A 13145-nucleotide genomic window follows, 5' to 3' on the forward strand; every position below is an offset into this window, starting at 1 on the left:
AAATGGGAGAGTGTATAATTACTTAAGGAATGTGTGGGCATGGACGAGTATGTAAATATTGAAGAATGGTGTGGGAATGGGAGACTGCATAATTATTTCACAAAGGTGTGTGCATGGGAGAGTGTATAATTATTGAAGAAACATGTGGGCATGGGCGACTGTGTAATTATTGAAGAATGCTGTGGGAATTGGAGAGTCCATAATTATTGAAGATTGTTGTGCTAATTGAGAGTGTAAATTATGAAGAATATTGTGGGAATGGGATAGTGTATAAATATGTAAGAAGGTTGTGGGAATGGGAGAGTGTATAATTATTGAAGAATGTTGCCGGAATGGGATTATGTATAATTATTGAAGAATGTTGTGGAAATGGGAGAATGTATAAATATTGAAGAATGTTGTGGGAATGGGAGAGTGTATAATTATTGAAGAAGGTCGTGGGATTGGGATAGTGTAAAATTATTGAAGAATGTTGTGGAAATTCAAGAATGTGCAATAATTGAAGGATATTCTGGGAATGGGAGAGTGTATAATTATTGAAGAAATATGTGGGCATGGGCGACTGTGTAATTATTGAAGAATACTGTGGGAATTGGAGAGTCCATAATTATTGAAGATTGTTGTGCTAATTGAGAGTGTAAATTATGAAGAATATTGTGGGAATGGGATAGTGTATAAATATGTAAGAAGGTTGTGGGAATGGGAGAGTGTATAATTATTGAAGAATGTTGCCGGAATGGGATTATGTATAATTATTGAAGAATGTTGTGGAAATGGGAGAATGTATAAATATTGAAGAATGTTGTGGGAATGGGAGAGTGTATAATTATTGAAGAAGGTCGTGGGATTGGGATAGTGTAAAATTATTGAAGAATGTTGTGGAAATTCAAGAATGTGCAATAATTGAAGGATATTCTGGGAATGGGAGAGTGTATAATTATTGAAGAAGGTCGTGGGATTGGGATAGGGTAAAATTATTGAAGAATGTTGTGGAAATTCAAGAATGTGCAATAATTGAAGGATATTCTGGGAATGGGAGAGTGTATATTTATTTAAGAAAGGTGTGGGAATGGGACAGTGTTTAATTATTGAAGACTGGTGAGCGAATGGGCAAGCGTATAATTATTGAAGAAAGTTGTGGGAATGGGAGAGTATACAATTATTAAAGAAAGGTGTGGGAACGGGAGATTGTATCAATATTGAAGAATGTTGTTCTAATTGAGAGTGTAAAATTATTAAAGACTTTTCTGGTAATGGGAGAGTGTATAATTATTGAAGAATGAGTGGGAATGGGAGAAAGTAAAATTATTGATTAATGTGGGAATGGGACACTGTATAATTATTGAAGAATGTTGGGGGAATGGGAGAGTTTATAAGTATTGATGAATGTTGTGGGAATAGGAGAATGTATAATTATTTAAGAAAGGTGTGTGAATGGGAGCGTTTATAATTATTCAAGAAAGGTGCGGGAATGGGACTGTGTATAATTATTCAAGAAAGGTGTGGGAATGGGACAGTGTTTAATTATTGAAGAAAGTTGTGGGAATAGGAGAGTGTATAATTATTGAAGAATGTTGTGGGAATGGGAGAGTGTATAATTATTCAAGAAAGGTGCGGGAATGGGACTGTGTATAATTATTCAAGAAAGGTGTGGGAATGGGACAGTGTTTAATTATTGAAGAAAGTTGTGGGAATAGGAGAGTGTATAATTATTGAAGAATGTTGTGGGAATGGGAGAGTGTATAATTATTGAAGAATGTTGTGGGAATGGGATAGTGTATAATTATTGAAGACTTTTCTGGTAATGGGAGAGTGTATAATTATTGAAGAATGTTGGGGGAATGGGAGAGTTTATAAGTATTGAAGAATGTTGTGGGAATAGGAGAATGTATAATTATTTAGGAAAAGTGTTGGAATGGGAATCTGTACAATTATTTAAGAAAGGTGTGTGAATGGGAGAGTTTATAATTATTTAAGAAAGGTGAGGGAATGGGACAGTGTTTAATTATTTAAGAAAGGTGTGGGAATGGGAGAATGTAAATTATTGAAGATTATTGTGGGAATGGGAGAATGTAAAATTATTGAAGAATGTTGTGGGAATGGGAAAGTTTATAAGTATTGAAGAATGTTGTGGGAATGGCAGAATGTATAATTATTTATGAAAGGTGTGTGAATGGGAGAGTTTATAATTATTTAAGAAAGGTGTGGGAATGGGACAGTGTATAATTATTTACGAAAGGTGTGGAAATGGTTGAGTTTATAATTATTTAAGAAAGGTGTGGGAATGGGAGAGTGTATAATTATTGAATAATGTTGTGGGAATGGGAGAGTGTATAATTATTGAATAATGTTGTGGGAATGGGAGAGCGTATAATTATTTAAGAAAGATGTGTGAATGGGTCCGTGTTTAATTACTGAAGATTGGTGTGCGAATGGGCAAGCGTATAATTATTGAAGAAAGTTGTGGGAATGTGCGAGTGTGTAAATATTGAAGAATGGTGTGGGAATAGGAGAGTGTATGATGTTTGAAGAATGTTGAGGGAATATGAGAGTGTATAATTGCTGAACAGTGGTGTGGAAATGGGAGAGTGTATAATTACTTAAGGAATGTGTGGGCATGGACGAGTATGTAAATATTGAAGAATGCTGTGGGAATTGGAGAGTCTATAATTATTGAAGATTGTTGTGCTAATTGAGAGTGTAAATTATGAAGAATATTGTGGGAATGGGATAGTGTATAAATATGTAAGAAGGTTGTGGGAATGGGAGAGTGTATAATTATTGAAGAATGTTGCCGGAATGGGATTATGTGTAATTATTGAAGAATGTTGTGGAAATGGGAGAGTGTATAAATATTGAAGAATGTTGTGGGAATGGGATAGTGTATAATTATTGAAGAAGGTCGTGGGATTGGGATAGTGTAAAATTATTGAAGAATGTTGTGGAAATTCAAGAATGTGCAATAATTGAAGGATATTCTGGGAATGGGAGAGTGTATAATTATTGAACTATGTTGTGGGAATGGGAGAATTTATATTTATTGAAGAATGTTGTGGGAATGGGAGAGTGTATAATTATTTAAGAAAGGTGTGGGAATGGGAGAGTGTATAATTATTGAACTATGTTGTGGGAATGGGAGAATTTATATTTATTGAAGAATGTTGTGGGAATGGGAGAGTGTATAATTATTTTGGAAAGGTATGGGAATGAGAGCATGTATAATTATTGAAGAATGTTGTGGGAATGGGAGAGTGTATAATTATTTAATGAAGCTGTGGGAAAGGGAGAGTATATAATTATTGTATAATGTTGTGGGAATGGGAGAGTGTATAATTATTTAAGAAAGGTGTGGGAATGGGACAGTGTATAATTATTTGAGAAAGGTGTGGGTATTGGAGATTGTATAATTATTGAAGAACGTTGTATGAATGGGACAGTGTATAATTATTTAAGAAAGGTGTGGGAGTGGGAGAGTGTATCATTATTTAAGGAAGGTGTGAAAATGGGAGAATGTGTAATTATTGAAGGATATTCTGGGAATGGGAGAGTGTATAATTATTGAGTAATGTTATGTGAAAGGGAGAGTTTATAATTATTGAAGAATGGTGTGGGAATGGGAGAGTGTATAATTATTAAAGAATGGTGTGGGAATGGGAGAGTGTATAATTATTGAGTAATGTTATGTGAAAGGGAGAGTTTATAATTATTGAAGAAAGGTGTGGGAATGGGATAGTGTATAATTATTAAAGAAAGGTGTGGGAATGGGAGAGTGTATAATTATTGAAGATTGTTGTGGGAATATGAGAATGTATAATTATTGAACAGTGGTGTGGGAATGGGAGAGTGTATAATTTATGAAGAATATTGTGGGAATGGGAGAGCGGATAATCATTTAAGAAAGGTGTGAGAATGGAACAGTGTTTAATTATTGAAGAATGATGTGGGAATGGGCAAGCGTATAATGATTGAAGAAAGTACTGGGAATGGGAGAATGTATAATTACTGGAGGATGTTGTGGGAATGGGAGAGTGTATAATTATTTATGATAGTTGCGGGAATAGGAGAGTGCATAAATATTGAAGAATAATGTGGGAATGGGAGAATGTATATTTATTGAAGAATGTTGTGGGAATGTGTAAGTGTACAATTATTTAAGAAAGGTGTGGGAATGGGAGATTGAATAATTATTGAAGATTGTTGTGCTAATTGAGAGTGTATAATTATTTAAGAATTTTCTGGGAATGAATTAGAATTAGAATTAGAACATTGCAGCGCAGGACAGGCCCTTCAGCCCTCGATGCTGCACCGACCTGTGAAACCATCTGACCTACACTATTCCATTTTCATCCATATGTCTATCCAATGACCACTTCTTTTGGGCCTCCTTATCTCGAGAGACAATGGATACGCGCCTGGAGGTGGTCAGTGGTTTGTGAAGCAGCGCCTGGAGTGGCTATAAAGGCCAATTCTGGAGTGACAGGCTCTTCCACAGGTGCTGCAGAGAAATTTGTTTGTTGGGGCTGTTGCACAGTTGGCTCTCCCCTTGCGCCTCTGTCTTTTTTCCTGCCAACTACTAAGTCTCTTCGACTCGCCACAATTTAGCCCTGTCTTTATGGCTGCCCGCCAGCTCTGGCGAATGCTGGCAGCTGACTCCCACGACTTGTGATCAATGTCACACGATTTCATGTCGCGTTTGCAGACGTCTTTATAACGGAGACATGGACGGCCGGTGGGTCTGATACCAGTGGCGAGCTCGCTGTACAATGTGTCTTTGGGGATCCTGCCATCTTCCATGCGGCTCACATGGCCAAGCCATCTCAAGCGCCGCTGACTCAGTAGTGTGTATAAGCTGGGGGTGTTGGCCGCTTCAAGGACTTCTGTGTTGGAGATATAGTCCTGCCACCTGATGCCAAGTATTCTCCGAAGGCAGCGAAGATGGAATGAATTGAGACGTCGCTCTTGGCTGGCATACGTTGTCCAGGCCTCGCTGCCATAGAGCAAGGTACTGAGGACACAGGCCTGATACACTCGGACTTTTGTGTTCCGTGTCAGTGCGCCATTTTCCCACACTCTCTTGGCCAGTCTGGACATAGCAGTGGAAGCCTTACCCATGCGCTTGTTGATTTCTGCATCTAGAGACAGGTTACTGGTGATAGTTGAGCCTAGGTAGGTGCACTTAAATGCCCTTAAAGATGGCGAGTCTACTACTGTTGCAGGCAGGGCGTTCCATGCCCCTTCTACTCTCTGAGTAAAGAAACTACCTCTGACATCTGTCCTATATCTATCACCCCTCAACTTAAAGCTATGTCCCCTCGTGTTTGCCATCACCATCCGAGGAAAAAGACTCTCACTATCCGCCCTATCTAACCCTCTGATTATCTTATATGTCTCTATTAAGTCACCTCTCCTCCTCCTTCTCTCCAACGAAAACAACCTCAAGTCCCTCAGCCTTTCCTCGTAAGACCTTCCCTCCAAACCAGGCAACATCCTAGTAAATCTCCTCTGCACCCTTTCCATAGCTTCCACATACTTCCTATAATGCGGTGACCAGAACTGCACACAATACTCCAGGTGCGGTCTCACCAGAGTTTTGTACAGCTGCAGCATGACATCGTGGCTCCGAAACTCGATCCCCCTACTAATAAAAGCTAATAAAAGCTAACACACCATATGCCTTCTTAACAGCCCTATTAACCTGGGTAGCAACCTTCAGGGATTTATGCACCTGGACACCAAGATCTCTCTGTTCATCTACACTACCAAGAATCTTCCCATTTGCCCAGTACTCTGCATTCCTGTTACTCCTTCCAAAGTGAATCACCTCGCACTTTTCCGCATTAAACTTCATTTGCCATCTCTCAGCCCAGCTCTGCAGCCTTTCTATGTGGCTCTGTACCCTACAACATCCTTCGGCACTATCCACAACTCCACCGACCTTCGTGTCATCCGCAAATTTACTAACCCACCCTTCTGCACCCTCTTCCAGGTCATTTATAAAAATGACAAACAGCAGTGGCCCCAAAACAGATCCTTGCGGTACACCACTAGTTACTAAACTCCAGGATGAACATTTGCCATCAACCACCACCCTCTGTCTTCTTTCAGCTAGCCAATTTCTGATCCAAAGCTCTAAATCACCTTCAACTTCCGTATTTTCAGCAATAGCCTACCATGGGGAACCTTATCAAACGCCTTACTGAAATCCATATACACCACATCCACTGCTTTACCCTCATCCACCTGTTTGGTCACCTTCTCGCAAAACTCAATAAGGTTTGTGAGGCACGACCTACCCGTCACAAAACCGTGCTGACTATCGCTAATGAACTTATTCTTTTCAAGATGATTATAAATCCTGTCTCTTATAACCTTTTCCAACATTTTACCCACAACCGAAGTAAGGCTCACAGGTCTATAATTACCAGGGCTGTCTCTACTCCCCTTCTTGAACAAGTCTTCCGGCACTATTCCTGTCGACAATGACGACATAAAGATCAAGGACAAAGGCTCTGCAATCTCCTCCCTAGCTTCCCAGAGAATCCCAGGATAAATCCCATCTGGCCCAGGGGACTTATCTATTTTCACACTTTCCAAAATTGCTAACACCTCCTCCTTGTGAACCTCAATCCCATCTAGCTTAGTATCCTGAATCTCAGTATTCTCCTCGACAACATTTTCTTTCTCTACTGTAAATACTGACGCAAAATATTCATTTAACACTTCCCCTATCTCCTCTGATTCCACACACAACTTCCCACTACTATCCTTGATTGGCCCTAATCTAACTCTAGTCATTCTTTTATTCCTGATATACCTATAGAAAGCCTTAGGGTTTTCCCTGATCCTATCCGCCAATGACTTCTCGTGTCCTCTCCTTCCTCTTCTTAGCTCTCCCTTTAGATCCTTCCTGGTTAGCTTGTAACTCTCAAGCGCCCTAACTGAGCCTTCACGTCTCATCCTAACATAAGCCTTCTTCTTCCTACTGACAAGCACTTCAACTTCTTTAGTAAACCACGGCTCCCTCGCTCGACAACTTCCTCCCTGCCTCACAGGTACATACTTATCAATGACACGCAGTAGCTGCTCCTTGAATAAGCTCCACATTTCGATTGTTCCCATCCCCTGCAGTTTCCATCCCCATCCTACGCATCCTAAATCTTGCCTAATCGCATCATAATTTCCTTTCCCCCAGCTATAATTCTTGCCCTGCGGTATATACCTGTCCCTGCCCATCGCTAAGGTAAACCTAACCGAATTGTGATCACTATCTCCAAAGTGCTCACCTACATCTAAATCTAACACCTGAATGGGAGAATGTATAATTATTGAAGAATGTTGTGGGAATGAGAGAGTGTATAACTGTTGAAGAATGATGTGGGAATGGGAGAATGAATCATTATTGAAGAATGTTGTGGGAATGGGAGAATGTATATTTATTGAAGAATGTTGTGGGGATGTGAGAGAGTACAATTATTTAAGAAAGGTGTGGGAATGGGAGATTGTATAATTTTTGAAGAATGTTTTGCTAATTGAGAGTGTAAATTATTGAAGAATATTGTGGGATCGGGAGAGTTTATAATTATTGAAGAATGTTGTGGGAATGGGAAAGTGTATAATTATTTCAGAAAGGTGTGAGAATGGGAGAGTGTATAATTATTGAAGAATGTTGCGGGAATATGAGGGTGTATAATTGTTGAACAGTGGTGTGGGAATCGGAGAGTGTATAATTATTTAAGAAATTTGCGTGAATAGGAGAGTGTATAAATATTGAAGAATGTTGTGGGAAAGGGGAGCATATAATTGTTTAAGAAAGGTGTGGGAAAGGTGCAGTGCTTAATCATTGAAGATTGGTTTGGGAATGGGCAAGCGTATAATTACTGAAGATTATTGAAGAATGTTGAGGGAATATGAGAGTGTATAATTGTTGAACAGTGGTGTGGGAATGGGAGAGTGTATAATTATTGAAGAATGTTGTGGAAATGGAGAATGTATAAATATTGAAGAATGATGTGGGAATGGGAGAGCGTATAATTATTTAAGAAAGATGTGTGAATGGGTCCGTGTTTAATTACTGAAGATTGGTGTGCGAATGGGCAAGCGTATAATTATTGAAGAAATGTGTGGGAATGTGCGAGTGTGTAAATATTGAAGAATGGTGTGGGAATAGGAGAGTGTATGATGTTTGAAGAATGTTGAGGGAATATGAGAGTGTATAATTGCTGAACAGTGGTGTGGAAATGGGAGAGTGTATAATTACTTAAGGAATGTGTGGGCATGGACGAGTATGTAAATATTGAAGAATGCTGTGGGAATTGGAGAGTCTATAATTATTGAAGATTGTTGTGCTAATTGAGAGTGTAAATTATGAAGAATATTGTGGGAATGGGATAGTGTATAAATATGTAAGAAGGTTGTGGGAATGGGAGAGTGTATAATTATTGAAGAATGTTGCCGGAATGGGATTATGTGTAATTATTGAAGAATGTTGTGGAAATGGGAGAGTGTATAAATATTGAAGAATGTTGTGGGAATGGGATAGTGTATAATTATTGAAGAAGGTCGTGGGATTGGGATAGTGTAAAATTATTGAAGAATGTTGTGGAAATTCAAGAATGTGCAATAATTGAAGGATATTCTGGGAATGGGAGAGTGTATAATTATTGAACTATGTTGTGGGAATGGGAGAATTTATATTTATTGAAGAATGTTGTGGGAATGGGAGAGTGTATAATTATTTAAGAAAGGTGTGGGAATGGGAGAGTGTATAATTATTGAACTATGTTGTGGGAATGGGAGAATTTATATTTATTGAAGAATGTTGTGGGAATGGGAGAGTGTATAATTATTTTGGAAAGGTATGGGAATGAGAGCATGTATAATTATTGAAGAATGTTGTGGGAATGGGAGAGTGTATAATTATTTAATGAAGCTGTGGGAAAGGGAGAGTATATAATTATTGTATAATGTTGTGGGAATGGGAGAGTGTATAATTATTTAAGAAAGGTGTGGGAATGGGACAGTGTATAATTATTTGAGAAAGGTGTGGGTATTGGAGATTGTATAATTATTGAAGAACGTTGTATGAATGGGACAGTGTATAATTATTTAAGAAAGGTGTGGGAGTGGGAGAGTGTATCATTATTTAAGGAAGGTGTGAAAATGGGAGAATGTGTAATTATTGAAGGATATTCTGGGAATGGGAGAGTGTATAATTATTGAGTAATGTTATGTGAAAGGGAGAGTTTATAATTATTGAAGAAAGGTGTGGGAATGGGATAGTGTATAATTATTAAAGAAAGGTGTGGGAATGGGAGAGTGTATAATTATTGAAGATTGTTGTGGGAATATGAGAATGTATAATTATTGAACAGTGGTGTGGGAATGGGAGAGTGTATAATTTATGAAGAATATTGTGGGAATGGGAGAGCGGATAATCATTTAAGAAAGGTGTGAGAATGGAACAGTGTTTAATTATTGAAGAATGATGTGGGAATGGGCAAGCGTATAATGATTGAAGAAAGTACTGGGAATGGGAGAATGTATAATTACTGGATGATGTTGTGGGAATGGGAGAGTGTATAATTATTTATGATAGTTGCGGGAATAGGAGAGTGCATAAATATTGAAGAATAATGTGGGAATGGGAGAATGTATATTTATTGAAGAATGTTGTGGGAATGTGTAAGTGTACAATTATTTAAGAAAGGTGTGGGAATGGGAGATTGAATAATTATTGAAGATTGTTGTGCTAATTGAGAGTGTATAATTATTTAAGAATTTTCTGGGAATGAATTAGAATTAGAATTAGAACATTGCAGCGCAGGACAGGCCCTTCAGCCCTCGATGCTGCACCGACCTGTGAAACCATCTGACCTACACTATTCCATTTTCATCCATATGTCTATCCAATGACCACTTCTTTTGGGCCTCCTTATCTCGAGAGACAATGGATACGCGCCTGGAGGTGGTCAGTGGTTTGTGAAGCAGCGCCTGGAGTGGCTATAAAGGCCAATTCTGGAGTGACAGGCTCTTCCACAGGTGCTGCAGAGAAATTTGTTTGTTGGGGCTGTTGCACAGTTGGCTCTCCCCTTGCGCCTCTGTCTTTTTTCCTGCCAACTACTAAGTCTCTTCGACTCGCCACAATTTAGCCCTGTCTTTATGGCTGCCCGCCAGCTCTGGCGAATGCTGGCAGCTGACTCCCACGACTTGTGATCAATGTCACACGATTTCATGTCGCGTTTGCAGACGTCTTTATAACGGAGACATGGACGGCCGGTGGGTCTGATACCAGTGGCGAGCTCGCTGTACAATGTGTCTTTGGGGATCCTGCCATCTTCCATGCGGCTCACATGGCCAAGCCATCTCAAGCGCCGCTGACTCAGTAGTGTGTATAAGCTGGGGGTGTTGGCCGCTTCAAGGACTTCTGTGTTGGAGATATAGTCCTGCCACCTGATGCCAAGTATTCTCCGAAGGCAGCGAAGATGGAATGAATTGAGACATCGCTCTTGGCTGGCATACGTTGTCCAGGCCTCGCTGCCGTAGAGCAAGGCACTGAGGACACAGGCCTGATACACTCGGACTTTTGTGTTCCGTGTCAGTGCGCCATTTTCCCACACTCTCTTGGCCAGTCTGGACATAGCAGTGGAAGCCTTACCCATGCGCTTGTTGATTTCTGCATCTAGAGACAGGTTACTGGTGATAGTTGAGCCTAGGTAGGTGCACTTAAATGCCCTTAAAGATGGCGAGTCTACTACTGTTGCAGGCAGGGCGTTCCATGCCCCTTCTACTCTCTGAGTAAAGAAACTACCTCTGACATCTGTCCTATATCTATCACCCCTCAACTTAAAGCTATGTCCCCTCGTGTTTGCCATCACCATCCGAGGAAAAAGACTCTCACTATCCGCCCTATCTAACCCTCTGATTATCTTATATGTCTCTATTAAGTCACCTCTCCTCCTCCTTCTCTCCAACGAAAACAACCTCAAGTCCCTCAGCCTTTCCTCGTAAGACCTTCCCTCCAAACCAGGCAACATCCTAGTAAATCTCCTCTGCACCCTTTCCATAGCTTCCACATCCTTCCGATAATGCGGTGACCAGAACTGCACGCAATACTCCAGGTGCGGTCTCACCAGAGTTTTGTACAGCTGCAGCATGACATCGTGGCTCCGAAACTCGATCCCCCTACTAATAAAAGCTAATAAAAGCTAACACACCATATGCCTTCTTAACAGCCCTATTAACCTGGGTAGCAACCTTCAGGGATTTATGCACCTGGACACCAAGATCTCTCTGTTCATCTACACTACCAAGAATCTTCCCATTTGCCCAGTACTCTGCATTCCTGTTACTCCTTCCAAAGTGAATCACCTCGCACTTTTCCGCATTAAACTTCATTTGCCATCTCTCAGCCCAGCTCTGCAGCCTTTCTATGTGGCTCTGTACCCTACAACATCCTTCGGCACTATCCACAACTCCACCGACCTTCGTGTCATCCGCAAATTTACTAACCCACCCTTCTGCACCCTCTTCCAGGTCATTTATAAAAATGACAAACAGCAGTGGCCCCAAAACAGATCCTTGCGGTACACCACTAGTTACTAAACTCCAGGATGAACATTTGCCATCAACCACCACCCTCTGTCTTCTTTCAGCTAGCCAATTTCTGATCCAAAGCTCTAAATCACCTTCAGCTTCCGTATTTTCAGCAATAGCCTACCATGGGGAACCTTATCAAACGCCTTACTGAAATCCATATACACCACATCCACTGCTTTACCCTCATCCACCTGTTTGGTCACCTTCTCGCAAAACTCAATAAGGTTTGTGAGGCACGACCTACCCGTCACAAAACCGTGCTGACTATCGCTAATGAACTTATTCTTTTCAAGATGATTATAAATCCTGTCTCTTATAACCTTTTCCAACATTTTACCCACAACCGAAGTAAGGCTCACAGGTCTATAATTACCAGGGCTGTCTCTACTCCCCTTCTTGAACAAGTCTTCCGGCACTATTCCTGTCGACAATGACGACATAAAGATCAAGGACAAAGGCTCTGCAATCTCCTCCCTAGCTTCCCAGAGAATCCCAGGATAAATCCCATCTGGCCCAGGGGACTTATCTATTTTCACACTTTCCAAAATTGCTAACACCTCCTCCTTGTGAACCTCAATCCCATCTAGCTTAGTATCCTGAATCTCAGTATTCTCCTCGACAACATTTTCTTTCTCTACTGTAAATACTGACGCAAAATATTCATTTAACACTTCCCCTATCTCCTCTGATTCCACACACAACTTCCCACTACTATCCTTGATTGGCCCTAATCTAACTCTAGTCATTCTTTTATTCCTGATATACCTATAGAAAGCCTTAGGGTTTTCCCTGATCCTATCCGCCAATGACTTCTCGTGTCCTCTCCTTCCTCTTCTTAGCTCTCCCTTTAGATCCTTCCTGGTTAGCTTGTAACTCTCAAGCGCCCTAACTGAGCCTTCACGTCTCATCCTAACATAAGCCTTCTTCTTCCTACTGACAAGCACTTCAACTTCTTTAGTAAACCACGGCTCCCTCGCTCGACAACTTCCTCCCTGCCTCACAGGTACATACTTATCAATGACACGCAGTAGCTGCTCCTTGAATAAGCTCCACATTTCGATTGTTCCCATCCCCTGCAGTTTCCATCCCCATCCTACGCATCCTAAATCTTGCCTAATCGCATCATAATTTCCTTTCCCCCAGCTATAATTCTTGCCCTGCGGTATATACCTGTCCCTGCCCATCGCTAAGGTAAACCTAACCGAATTGTGATCACTATCTCCAAAGTGCTCACCTACATCTAAATCTAACACCTGAATGGGAGAATGTATAATTATTGAAGAATGTTGTGGGAATGAGAGAGTGTATAACTGTTGAAGAATGATGTGGGAATGGGAGAATGAATCATTATTGAAGAATGTTGTGGGAATGGGAGAATGTATATTTATTGAAGAATGTTGTGGGGATGTGAGAGAGTACAATTATTTAAGAAAGGTGTGGGAATGGGAGATTGTATAATTTTTGAAGAATGTTTTGCTAATTGAGAGTGTAAATTATTGAAGAATATTGTGGGATCGGGAGAGTTTATAATTATTGAAGAATGTTGTGGG

The sequence above is a fragment of the Heterodontus francisci genome, chromosome 8, assembly GCF_036365525.1.
Source record: "Heterodontus francisci isolate sHetFra1 chromosome 8, sHetFra1.hap1, whole genome shotgun sequence".
In the NCBI taxonomy this organism is placed as follows: Eukaryota; Metazoa; Chordata; class Chondrichthyes; order Heterodontiformes; family Heterodontidae; genus Heterodontus; species Heterodontus francisci.